Here is a 12817-nt window from a genome sequence, read left to right on the forward strand (position 1 = left end):
TTGAGGGGCTGACTGAGTGATGTTTTTGCCTCGATTATCAAAGATGGGCTTGGCCCATCGACAGGCATTCCTGCCCTCCACTAGGGGCTCAGCACAAGATGTGACGACATGTCTCTGCCTGGGGTTTAATCCGTTCCAATCCTGAACTCAGAATGTCACCTGGAGAATTTGGAGATGTTCGTTTAAAATGAAAATATGAAATAAAAAGAAAAAAATGAAATAAAAATAAAAAGCAATGTTCTACCACCCAACACCTTCTGGTCTAAGTGATCAGTTTCTAGGTCTTGGAAAACAGGCAGAGACATTAGCAGAAATAACTTCCCTACCAACGCACATGGATTCCAGATTCCAGAAGATTTCAAAACACAAAACCGTACGAGCACAAGGAAGTACTGCACCCAGATATGCTCTTCCAAGTACTACCAAAAGGTTTGCTCCCTTCTTGTGTGTTCTTAATGGGACTTGCTGAAATTAGCAATCTCCACTTTCTCCTCTCCTATAAATTGTTTTTTTTTTAATATTCAAGTTTTCTCTGAGTTCTCACAGTGAAATAATGGTTCTTTTGGGTGAGAAGTTTAGCAAATGTTCCCTTATGCTCCCATCCTCTCTCTTAGGGCTCAATTCCTCCATGAGAACAGCCCCTCTGGATGTAGGAGGAGCAAACGGTGAGATCACATTGTCCCACTCTCTTCGACTCACGCATTCCTCTTGTCGCCTACGTATGCAGACACACACACACACACACACACACACACCTGTCAATGCTTATCTTCTTCACTTTCAAATGAACTCCAACAACCAGGGCTTATATTTTAGCCTTGAAAGGAAAACCTTCCAAACTCCAACAAGGAGAAAGTGGGGAGATTACATTTCCAGTTCACTGAGTATGAACCAGAGAAGTGCTCTTCTTAACTGTGTTAGAAAACTGTTTGACTATATACCCCTTTTCTCGCTTAATCGAGCATTCTGATCTTCCTGGGCCTTAGGATCATCATTCTGAGGATGATGAGAACTTACAGATGCAGACAGTGTAAGAGAATCCTTGCTGTTTAATTCTTACAGAGAATTCCTGAGCACATCCTGGAATAAATTCTGGGCTTGTTTTGTTGTTGTTTTACGCTCTCTCTTCTGACAGTGAAATGCAGGGAGAGAAATCCGCTTAATCATACATTCTGGTAAATCAAGGTTTGACTATCAACAAACTACTCTTTGGCAAAACCCAGCTGAAAATCACAGGGGACCCAGCCCTCCTTCACCAAAAACAATGTAGATATTAGTCAGTCATCCTTTCAAATACACAGAGTCTTTCGTTATTCTCAAAATCAATCAGAAATCAATCAGAAACATCATTCATTAATTACAAGAAGTTACAGACAAAAGCTACACACAGGTTTTAGTATAAGTGAAGGACTTTTAACAGCAAATACTATGGAATGCAGCCCAAAGGAACTACGAAAACTTGGTCAATTGAAGTCTTGATGAAAGACCAATGCTAGTTGCTCTAGAATGATCAGTTTTAACATGGAAAGAATTTCACATCAAGATCCTTTCAAGCTGCACTGACCTATGAATTACTTAACTGTTAACCAACCATTCCCAGTATAACACTGGTAGCAACAAGGCTGATGTTTGTCCTCTCAGATATTAACAAACTTGTTTCTGTACATCTACTGTTCTTGCAAGTCTGGACAAAAATTCTGGAAAATTACATCTCTTATAGAGGCTCTTCCTGGCTGTCTTTATGATTTAACCAAGAGATAGGCCTCTTATTAATCCAAGTAATTCACCATCTAGCAAAGGGTTGGATTTATGCATGGCAATGAGGTGCTTTATCATGTCCAACGGCAAGCTTTCCCCCTTCAGATTGTTTATAATTCAATAAATGCCAGGTACTGGACAACGTGCTGGGATAAATATGGGGATGAGAAAAACAGAGCAGGCCCAGAGGGAGCTTCCAGACTGAGGGCCGAGACAGACGTGAAACACATCATGACGCATCCGTGGGCAGGTACCTCTCACACTCCGAGTCTAATGGATTCAAGGGTTTGGCAGAGGCTTTGGATAACAAGGGAGGCTGGGCTATCAACTCTACTTGGTTCCTGAGTTTGGGATAATGAATATTAAGGAATAATGAGGGACACCAGCCCTATCTCTGGAAATAGAGATCTCAAACTGTTTAGTACCTGTGTTTGGATAGTGAGAATCTGGAGAGGGAGAATTTGGAGAGGGTACAGAGGAAACCTGTTAATAAATATGGCAGGGGCTCTGAAGGCTGGGACGGATGACTGGAGGACGGTCAGAGTACCAGCCTGGGGGCCCAGCAAAGGCTGAGCCTTGGAGGATGGCCACAAACTAGCCAAGGAGAGTGAGCACAATCGATGGGAGTGGGGGCAGGAAAGGGAATTCTCAGGAGAAAAGAGCATTTGGAAAAGCCAAAGGGCACAGGACACCTGTGAGGAATGGAAGAAAAGCCAGGGTGGCCAGCCCAAATCACAGCATGCAGCCTACACAGAGGGTTTTGGTCTTTACCCTGGCCAAAGCCGCTGGGAGATTTTAAGCTGAGGTGTGACACTGTCAGACCTGTGTTTAAAGGACCAATCTAGCTTGTGGGCAGACAAGGGACTGAAGAAGGCCAGAGGGAATGAGGGACCAAGCACAGACACAGCAGTGGAGGATGGAGAGCCTTTTCAAAGACTATAGAAAGGAAGGAACAGGGACTGAACCTGGTGATCAAAATCTTTTCTTGGCCTACTCAGCATCCAATCCAGAGACAGTCACTGGTGTCCCCAAGAATGAGGCAATTGTGGGCCATTAGAAATGAGTGATGCTTGTCACAAACCTTACAAAAAGGAGGAAATGAAGCACGGCAGCGAATAGCAACATTCCCTCGAGTGTTCCTTATTCGACAAGGGGCCAGAATGGGATTGAAGGGGAAATTTATGGGGAACCCCTTTTCCCACCACAAAATACGTCGCTTAAATTGTTGTATATGCCTGAAAGCTGGCTGTCTGGGGAGGACAGCAAAAATTCACATCACGTTTTCACAACTCTTAGAAGAATTCAAGTTCCTCACTCCAAAATAGTAGTACAATAGAACTTTTGACTTGAAAGGGATTATCCCAGCCTCTACACTTCAATCACTTCACCATCCAGCCAGAGAAACTGAGGTTCAGGAAGGTTAAGAGATAGCCCCTCAACACAACTGCTCTTTTCTGCAGCATACATATTACTTTGGGTTAGCTTATGCAGTATTAAATAATGTAGAAGGGATTTTTTCCTCCTATGGTATTGCTGAGGAAATCCCCACATTCTGATGATTTGTTTTTAATCAAGCAGATTAAATAAAAATACTGCAGTATTTTATCAAGGTGTTCTGGGGTTTAATAACCTACATGGTAGAATCATGAAATTGCCATAATAAAAAGAAATAGCTAGGGAATGTTTCAGGTGATGAAAATAATCTCTATTTGGAGGTAAGGGGTGGGGATTCCATGGGTGTACACAAAAATATTGAGTATCTGTCCATTTCCACGTATGAAATTATACTTCAATTACAAAAAAAAAAAAAAAGACATCAAGGGTCTCAGATTCCTTGTTCTACTGCTTAAAGGATTCCTGACCTCAGTCTAAGAGAAGTCATGTTTTAGATAAGTGTGTTTTATACCTACCCCATCATTTCCACATTTATACATGGAAAATTAGGAATTATTCTTAGATATGGTAGTTTTAAAAATACTATGATACCATGTGCTTTAGAGGCTCTTTTTAGAGCAGGTAAGTTAATTTTAGTCCAACTCAAATTAGAATATATTAGTAAAACCATCATCTTAATTTCTTTAAAAATATACAAATAAGTCTCGAAGACAAATTATAAAATAATCCCATATTAACTCATAATAATTACTTTCCAGGAAATACAAATTAAAACACATAATCGATGAGTTAATAATTCCTGGTGGCAATCCAAGCCAAATTACAATTTATTGAAATGACCAAGTCAAGGTTTATTTTTAAACTGCTGACACTGGGGCGCCTGGGTGGCTCAGTTGTTAAGCGTCTGCCTTCGGCTCAGGTCATGATCCCAGGGTCCTGGGATCAAGCCCCGCATCGGGCTCCCTGCTCGGCCAGGAGCCTGCTTCTCCCTCTCCCACTCCCCCTGCTTGTGTTCCCTCTCTAGCTGTCTCTCTCTCTCTCTCTGTCAAATAAATAAAATAAAATCTTTTAAAAAAATAATAAAAATAAAAAAATAAACTGCTGACACATACATTAAGTTTCCAGTAACGGATGAAGGCCATTTTTATTTTGGTTATAGGTAGGAGTCAAATTTCTGCAATTACTTAAAAGACTGACCTACCATTTTTGAAGGCCTTTAGGATTCATTAACAAAAGGTTACACACACACACACACACACACACTAATAATTCCATTTACTGGGGCAGCACTTTAAGTGGCAAAACCAGAGTTTTGTGCCACAAAACCATAGTCTCTCTGCCACGATTTCAACCAAAAAGTTGGATGATCTTAATTCAAACTGGACATGGGCAATAGTCATCTTGAGCTGAAAAGGCATTGAAAACATCAGTTTCAAAGTTTGGAAACTCTCCGGATATAAAATGAAACAGCAACAACTAAGAATTGTCACAATGTACAAGAGGCGACTTCCTCCCACCTTATAAAGTTCAAGATACATTTTCGGTTTAACCTAGCTTCTCTTTTTCATCATCTAACATTCTACTTTGATGTGTAGTGCCCTGGACTTCCTGTTACTACATCTTGATATTCTACTGCAAATCATGACTCATTCTTAAATCATAGAGAAACTCATCAAAATCCCAAATTTCACAGCACATATGAATTCAGTCTTCTACGAGGTCAGCATTCTTAGAACATTACTTGGGGCCACAGAGACACAAACACTGAACAAGTCCATGTAAAAAATTATGTCAATCTACTGTTGAGTCAACACATTTATTAGATCAATAAATGCCTGCTCTATGTGCAGTAACTTTAGTCTTGGTACTAGTTTTGAAAATGTGTTACATGGTATGTTAAGTAAAAATAAGTTACAAAACGAAGTATAGTGTGACTCCAATGAAAAGTTTTATGTGTGTGCGTGTGTGTGTGTGTGCACGCACACACATTCTAGAAGACTGAAAAAATACACACCAAAATGTTGACAGTGGGATTACGGGAGAGGTTTATATTTTTCTTCGTGGTTTTCTGAATCTTCCTAACATGATTCACATTAATATTTTTTCAAAACAGAAAAAAACCTACCTAACCTTTAGAAAATATGATCAGGCTAGTGCAATCTCAAAGAGGTTATAAATCAACCTACAAAGATAAAGGGGAGCTATGGATAACCAGGATATAAAAAGCTCTTGCCTGAAACATACAGAAAAATCTGACAGCAGTGGCAGCTTTCATTCAAATGACCCATGTGCTCGTGTGTGTGTGGTGTGTGTGTGTGTGTGTGTGTGTGTGTGTAGGTAGGTGGGTAGGTGGGAGCAGGCCCTTAGGAAGGCGCAGAAGCCAGCTGCCTGCACCCAGAGTGCAGCCAAACAGACAGAGAACCCACTGCTTTTAAAGTTTAATGAGGAACCCCAGTTCTGGGGAACAGGGAGATGGCTGAATCATTCTCTAGGACTGGAAAGGAGCAAAGCCATTAATTCAGAAGCAGTAATTCACCATCAGCCCCCCCATCCCCCCCAAAGAAAAGGACTCTACTCCAGGAAGTCACATCCTTGGATAATTTTTTTTTTTAGTTGTGGGTTTGTCAATAGGTAATGTTTTGCAACATTGGGGTTTTGAATCAGATAGATGTATAAACACAACTGGGTAGCACAAAGCACACAAAACCCAGTATCTGACAACTAAGAAAGGACTATTTTGATTTATATGCACTGACTGGAAGGACTTTAAAACCAATTTCAGGAAAAGATTCAAGTTCCAAAAAGTTACTACAAATATAAATTTCAAAATATGATCTCAGAGTTACATTTACTGTATATTAGCAGTTTTAAATTATTAATTTTTTTAAATAAGAAGAGGAGATCTTTAATAAATGTTTTAAGAAACTTCAAAATTCAAATGAGGTTGAAAAAAAAAAATCACTGTTCTCCTGTATCTGGACGATTGATATTCTAGTCTGAAAAGCATTAGTACCAAGTAAGTGAGGTTCAGAGATAGTCTAATTTAGCTCAAAAAGGTAAACCATCACAATTAATCATTTAAATGTCATTCTATGGCATATTACTGACCAAGAAGAGAGAGCGAGGGAGAGAAAATTCATGCACAGTGTTACATATGTGGCAGAAAAGTGCAACTGACAATTTGTAAATGTCCTATTCATTGAATGGATACAGGTAAAAGAGTATCATCATCGTTAATGTGAGTAAGAGTTTCTCACTGTGGGCACTACTGACATTTGGGGCTGGAAAACTATTGGGGCGGGGCTGTTCTGTACCTTGTTGGATGTGTAGCTGCATGCCTAACTCTCTACGGACTAGATGCCAAGAGCACCCCCTCTGGTTATGACAACCAAATGTCTCCAGATATTGCCAAATGTGACCTGGGGGACAAAATTACTCCCCAAAGTCTGTTTATCCAAACTGGTCTGTAGTTCACTCAAAGGGGCCTCTCCTGCAATCTGGAAAGTTTTTTTTCTTATCTATTTGTCATAAGTGCTGTGATCCTACCCATAGCTTTCAATGCAACAATTTACTGAGCATCTACTCTGTGCCAAGCTGTGTTAGGGACATCCTGTACTCATGTCCACTGACTCACACCCTGGGTGGGCTGTTTTTTGCACATGCTTTGCCACCAGAAGAGAAATACCAACACCTCAAAACCCCTCAGGAGTATGTCCTTGGGGAGCCTAGGTAGCTCAGTCGGTTAAGTGTCTGCATTCAACTCAGGTCATGATCTCATGGTCCTGGGATCGAGCCCGGCATCAGGCTCCCTGCTCAGCGAGGAGTCTGCTTCTCCCTCTGCCCTTCCCCCTGCTCATGCTCGCTCATTCTCTCTCTCTCTCAAATCAATAAAATCTTAAAAAAAAAAAAAAAGAGTATGTCCTCAAGCAGCATGTCCTTGTCAATACAGGAACCCCACAGTTCCATTCAGGTTCCTTAAAATTCCTTACCCTTTTAAGCAACTCTACACATTTCCAACATTTAAAGGTTCAAAAAAGGGGGGGAGGGTAAGGCCATAAGGCCTTTGCTATATTTGGCATAGAAAGACCATCAGGGTTTTTGTAGGCAGGATCATTACTGGAAACTCTAAAAACACTTATGGACAGTCTTCTTCACTGTCTGACCCACATGCCCTCCTAACACAATTTGTAATTTTATAATCCCCATAAATTGAAACTCATAACTGACCTATCCCAAATAAATGTGTGCCACAGACAGAGAAAAAGGGAGAGAGATCAGAGGGCATTTTGTTTGGCAATAAAGCAATAAGGCTCAGAAATCGATTTGAGCTCATTAATAGATGCCTGGAACACGCTTTAGTTTCTCACCTCCTCTGGCTCCCTCACCCCCCCGGGGCCCCCTCCAACAAAGACACAAGCACAGATGAGAGAGGATGGGGGTGTCTGAGCTGCTTGGGCAATAGAAACTTCACACGCACACACACACCGTACGCACAACCAGGAAAGAAAAACCTTTAAGTCTGAAATCCAAAATGGCCCAAGTGACTTTAAAGTTTTCAAGATACTGCCCTGAAAAAGGTTGTCGGGCAGCTGCACCTCTAAGTAAATAAAGCGGTGACTTGTGTCCCTCTGCAGCGCACGGCCCGCCCGCCCCCCCCCCCCCCCGCGGGGCTGACAGTGGTTGCACAAAACCCCTCCTGTGCCGAGCAGCGGAAACTCCTAATGAGATTAGTTGGTGTGTGTGCAGACATTACTTAGCAGTGACTAAAGGGGCTCTCTCTTCCTGCAGCAGCCAGTGGAAAATTCAGGGCACTTTTTCCCCCTGCAGCAGCAGAATCCCTGTAAACCCTCTCCCCAGCCAACTCCAACAACAACTCAGCCTCCCCCAGCCCCCCTCCGGCGGGGGTGCTGGGGGTAGTTAAAGACTGGCCAGGGGCTTCCAAACGCGGGAGGGTAGGAGGGGGCCGGCGGGGAAGGGGCGGGGGACCCCTCGAACACTACAAAGGAAACTGTAAAAGGCGCAAATACATAAACCTGAGAAGGAGCAAACCAGTTTCTTTGTGAGCTCCTCTAGTGAGTCATTTTCAAGATGCTGTCGGCTGCCAGTTTCAAAGCGGAAGCGCATGGCAATTAGTCTTGCCGTTTCCAGACAAGCCAGAAACTCTCCCGACACTCGTTGTTGTTTTTTTTTTTTTTTTCTAAAAAGCCCCTTTTGCAGTTTCTGAAATAACATTTCTTACTCCCACCCCCACCCGCCACCTAAATGCAGCCTGTCCTCAGGATGATTCGGTTCAGAAAACTGTAACAAAACCGAGACCTCTTGTCTTTTTTAACTCTCCAAAATTTTAATTCCTCCGCCCAAAAGTTACAGTAGCATTACAGGCCAACATTCAGTTGCAAGCTGAAGAGCCCCTTCCTAAAGAGCTGGGGGCTCCCAGACCGTCTGCTGCCCGGTCCTTCGCCAAAATCGTGTCCAGTAAGGACTCTGCTGGCTTTTAAAGGTCCACCTGGGCGTGCGCCTGGGGGCGATGACCCGGGCGGGGGTGGGAGTGGGGGGTCACCTGCCGAACGAGAAGGGACGCGGCCCCCAGCCCCGCGTCTTCGCTCCCTACGCCCTCGGCTTCCCCCCTCCACCCTCGTTCTCTCCCCGAATCGGAGCATCGGTGCCCACTGCCACCCCAGGGGAGTCCCGGCCCCAGCTGGAAGGTCGGCGGTGGTCCAGCATCCAGGCACGCAGTCTGCCCCGTCGCCGTCCCTCCCAGGGACCCTAAGTCTCACCGTGCCCTCCTCCCCGCCCCCCCCCCCGCGCGCCCCCTCCTCCGAGCTGCAGCACAGCCCCAGGGCAGGGTGCCGCCGGCGCAGGGTCGGACGCGGCGCGGAGCTCCAGCGGGGCCGGCGGCGCGGGCGTTGGAGCATCCCCGCGGCGCCCCCTCCCCAGGGCCGCAGCCCACCCCGCGGCGCCCACCAGCCCCACCCCCACCGAGCCAAAGAAAAGAAAGAAAAAGCACCCCGACGAAACTTTGCAACTGTCCGAGCAACAGGCAGAAACCCTGCTACCTACCCAGATGTGGGGGAGCTTTCAAGATCCTTCTTCGGGGGAATTTCTAGGAGGAACCGGGCGAAAGCCCCCGACTTTCCATGCTGACAGGCGTCTGCAGACGGTCTGTTGCTCTTGTAATGAGATCCTGATTTTTCCCCCCTTTTTTTTCTTTCTCTCGCTCCTCTTTTTTTTTCCTCTGGTGTGTGTGTGAGAGCAGGAAGTTGGAGCAGTCAGGCCGAGCCGGCTCACTTCCTTTACTGCATTATTCCCCAGGCGGTGTGCAGTCTGTGTAAACAGGCTTTTCCGCCCCGCGCCGCGCTCCCCGGCCGCGGCTGTGCGCCGGGGCTGGCCGCCGAGGCCCGCGCATACTCCGCCGCCTGCGCCCCGCGCGCTCGCCCCGCACCGCGCCGCGCCCCCGCCCGCCGCGCGCCCCGCTTCCTGCTCGGCCACCCCAGGGGAGGAGCCTCCGGACCCTCTGCGACTCCGGGCGGCCGCAGCCCCTCCCCAAGGCGGGGGGGGGAACTGCTCGGCCAGAAACCCAGAGAAGCGGCAGCCCCCACCCCCACCCCAACCGGGGCGCGCGTGGCGACCCCGGGCGGCGGCGGACCCGGGGATCCCTCCTCTGCCCGCAGGGTCCCTGCGCCGGGCACTGCAGTGGGGTCGCGCCTTGCCCAGTTGGCCTGGGCTGGAAGGCCCGAAGCGGAGAGGCCGCTAGACTGGCTGTTTTCTGTTAGCTGGAATGGCTGAGTTGTGGGGCAGTGGGGCACGGGGAGTGGGGTGCAGCGTTAGGTGGCTCTAGGCACAGAGCTGCTTTTAGCGTGGGTGGGGACGTGACTGCTTAGGATGAGATGTTGGATGTGCAGAAAAGGAGGCACGATTTCTGTCTGGGGATGCACACAGTTCCTGTCTGGGATTACAAAAAAAAAAAAAAAAAAAAAGCCAGAGCTCAGAGTAGGGGGCCCACTTTGGGGAAAAGAATGAGGAGCCATAAACTGGAAGCCAGGATTCGCCAGGAAGAGATCTTTCTGGCCATTCACTATGGCCTACCGCAGGCCCAACCTTTCCTGCCTTCTAAGGAGCTCCAGAGGGAAATGAGCAGCCACCCTGGGGCTAAGTGACTGAGGCTTCAGAAGGAGGCTCTGTGGTCGCAAGGCAGGACTACACAGCGCGACGTCCCTCGGGGACGGCCCACCCGGAGGACTCAATTGCCCTGAGGCTGAGGGGGCCTTTGGAAGGACCCCTTACCCCCACCTCTGTTCCAATCCCAACTGCTCACCTTCCGGATCCCTCCATTTCTGTGCCTCCACGCCCTAGCCCGGCGGGCCGCTGGTTCTCAAACTTGAGTGTGCACCAGCATTAAAATACTGGTTGCCTGGGCCTCACCTGCCAGAATATCTGATTCAGTAGATCTGGGGCAGTTCTCAGGCCGGGTTTACTGTTGGGAATCACCTGGGGAGCGTTTTGAAGACTACTGGTCTCTACGCACAACCCAAACCAATCAAGTCAGATTCCCCATTTTGTTGTTTTCGTTTTTTTTTTTAAGATTCTTTTATTAATTTATTTGACACAGAGAGAGAGCACAGCAGGCAGAGCGAGAGGGAGAAGCAGATCCCACCCCCACCCCCGGCAGAGAGCCGGGAAGTGAGGCTCTATGCGAGGACCCTGGGATCATGACTTGAACAGAAGGCAAATGCTTAACTGACTGCGCCACGCAGGCGCCCCCCACCCCCGCCCCCACATTTTGTTTCTTATTTTTGCAATTTTTTCTAAAGATTATTTGCTCATGAATCTTTCACGTCTACTAAACTGTGGGTTTCTAAAGGGTAGGCATTGTATTTTACTCTAGTTTGTGCCAGCTCTCCACCCCTAAGTGCCTGTCAGAGCACCTGAGGCGTAGGACAGTCCATCTCCCAGCATTTGCTTCCGGGCTGGTATGGATAGTTCACTGAGAGGTGGGAGGAGGCCTGCCAAATCTCTGAAAAGGGTGGGAAACCATGAGGTCTGAGAGGTGGGGGCAAGATAGGAGAGCAGAGAAGGAGAATGTATGGGGAAAAGAGCTGTTTATCAACCCCTGATTTTCTACAGCTAATTTTACACGTTAGGGATTATCCTTGTAATCCCTCGCTGGCTTCCCTTGTCATTCGGGAGAGCTCACTCCGTGTCCCCGTGTGATCCAGTGATCTGTGGACCGGGAGAATGTAAACTTACTTTATTAGCCTTCTCTGGGAGGAAAAAAAAATCACACACACAATTGAGAACATCTTGTTGCTTTATTTTAAAAAGTATATGCCAAAGCCAAACACAAGTATATTTTAAACCAGTGGCTTTCATGATTTTCATTGTATTTTTTTGCGATAAATCTTTGTAGAATCCTAATATGTATGACAAAAAAACGTGTACATGTCTTCATCAGGCAGTTGGATTGTTTTGAAGAAGCACGCCCCTGTTTAAAGCACTCCTGAAACATTTATGGGCAGCCCTAGGGTTTCTCTGGTCAAATGAAGGCCTCTTAAGTTTTCCTGGTGTTTGAGATTGTGCACACCACTGCTCCCAGCTCTCCACATGAATGAGTAATTCAGAGCTGACTCTGCTCTTCCTCCTGGCACAGGGAATAACTTTTACTTTTAGGTGTCTCCAGCGTCTGTCCTTTGCATTCTCAGGGAAAACTGCTGTCTTAGCTTGGACTGCTATAACAAACACCATAGACTGAAGAGCTTAAATAACAGACCTTTATTTCTCATAGTCCTGGAGGATGGGAAGTCCAAGATCAAGGTGCCTGCAGATTTGGTGCTTGGCGAGAACACTCTTCCTAGCATGGCCCCCTCTTGCTGTGTTCCCACATGGCCTTTTTTCACACACGTGGGGGTAGAGAGGGAGGAAGCAAACCCTCTGGTGTCTCTTCTCATAAGGACACTAATGAGGTCCTTTAATAAGGACACTCCCACATGGGAGCTTCACCCTCATGACTTCATCTAAACCTAATGATCTCCCAAAGCCCCCACCTCCTAATACCATCACATTGGGGGTTAGGGCTTCAGTGTTCACTTTTGGGAGACACAAACTTTCAGGCCATAACAACCGCTATTTTTTTCCCCAGGCTTTCCTGCCCACTATCAAAAAGTAGCCAAGAGGTGTGGCATTTAGGATTGTATGATCCACACTCTTCTTTCTATGCTTTTGTTGTAAAATGAATGGGAGTTAAGACTGCATGCGCTGTGAGTAGGAATTCTTTAGGAGCCCCTTTGAGCAACTAACAAGGCCCAGGCTCATTCATTTCCACTGGCCAAGAGAGTGTTTGGCTCTCTTAGCTTTGATAAGAAGAGCTGAGATCTCAACAGAGATGGAGTTAGCAGCGTGATGTGTTGGAGGGTGCTGGGGCCCAGTGGAGGAGGGCCAGCCTAACCAAACCCTATGGATAAAAAGTGAAAAAGGGCTGGGTCTCCAGCATAAACTAGAAGCCCTGGTTCCAGGAGAAGGGACGTATTAGTCAGCTTTTGCAGGGATACTGCAATGTGACAAACAACCCCAAGACTCAGTGACTTACAACAAATGGGTCTGGGTTGGCTGGGTTTTTGTCTGTTTCACACATCTTTTCATTCTGGGACCTGGGCTGAAGGAACAGATT

General features: G+C 46.4%; 1 protein-coding gene across 3 annotated transcripts in view; it reads right to left on the reverse strand.

Moving 5' to 3' along the window:
- ELK3 (ETS transcription factor ELK3) overlaps positions 1-9593 on the reverse strand; it is a 68153-nt gene extending 58560 nt beyond the window's left edge. Inside the window, exon 1 of one of the 3 annotated variants that reach the window (XM_045872811.3) lies at positions 9214-9593. The gene's annotated coding sequence lies outside the window, so the exon portion shown is untranslated. The remainder of the gene's footprint in view (positions 1-9213) is intronic. The other 2 variants (XM_045872812.3, XM_045872808.3) reach the window with 2 other exon arrangements.
- Positions 9594-12817: the final 3224 nt, after the last annotated feature.

Source organism: Mirounga angustirostris, unplaced genomic scaffold (assembly GCF_029215605.1).
Source record: "Mirounga angustirostris isolate CCGP_5_RB_7025 unplaced genomic scaffold, mMirAng1.0.hap1 SCAF_5, whole genome shotgun sequence".
In the NCBI taxonomy this organism is placed as follows: Eukaryota; Metazoa; Chordata; class Mammalia; order Carnivora; family Phocidae; genus Mirounga; species Mirounga angustirostris.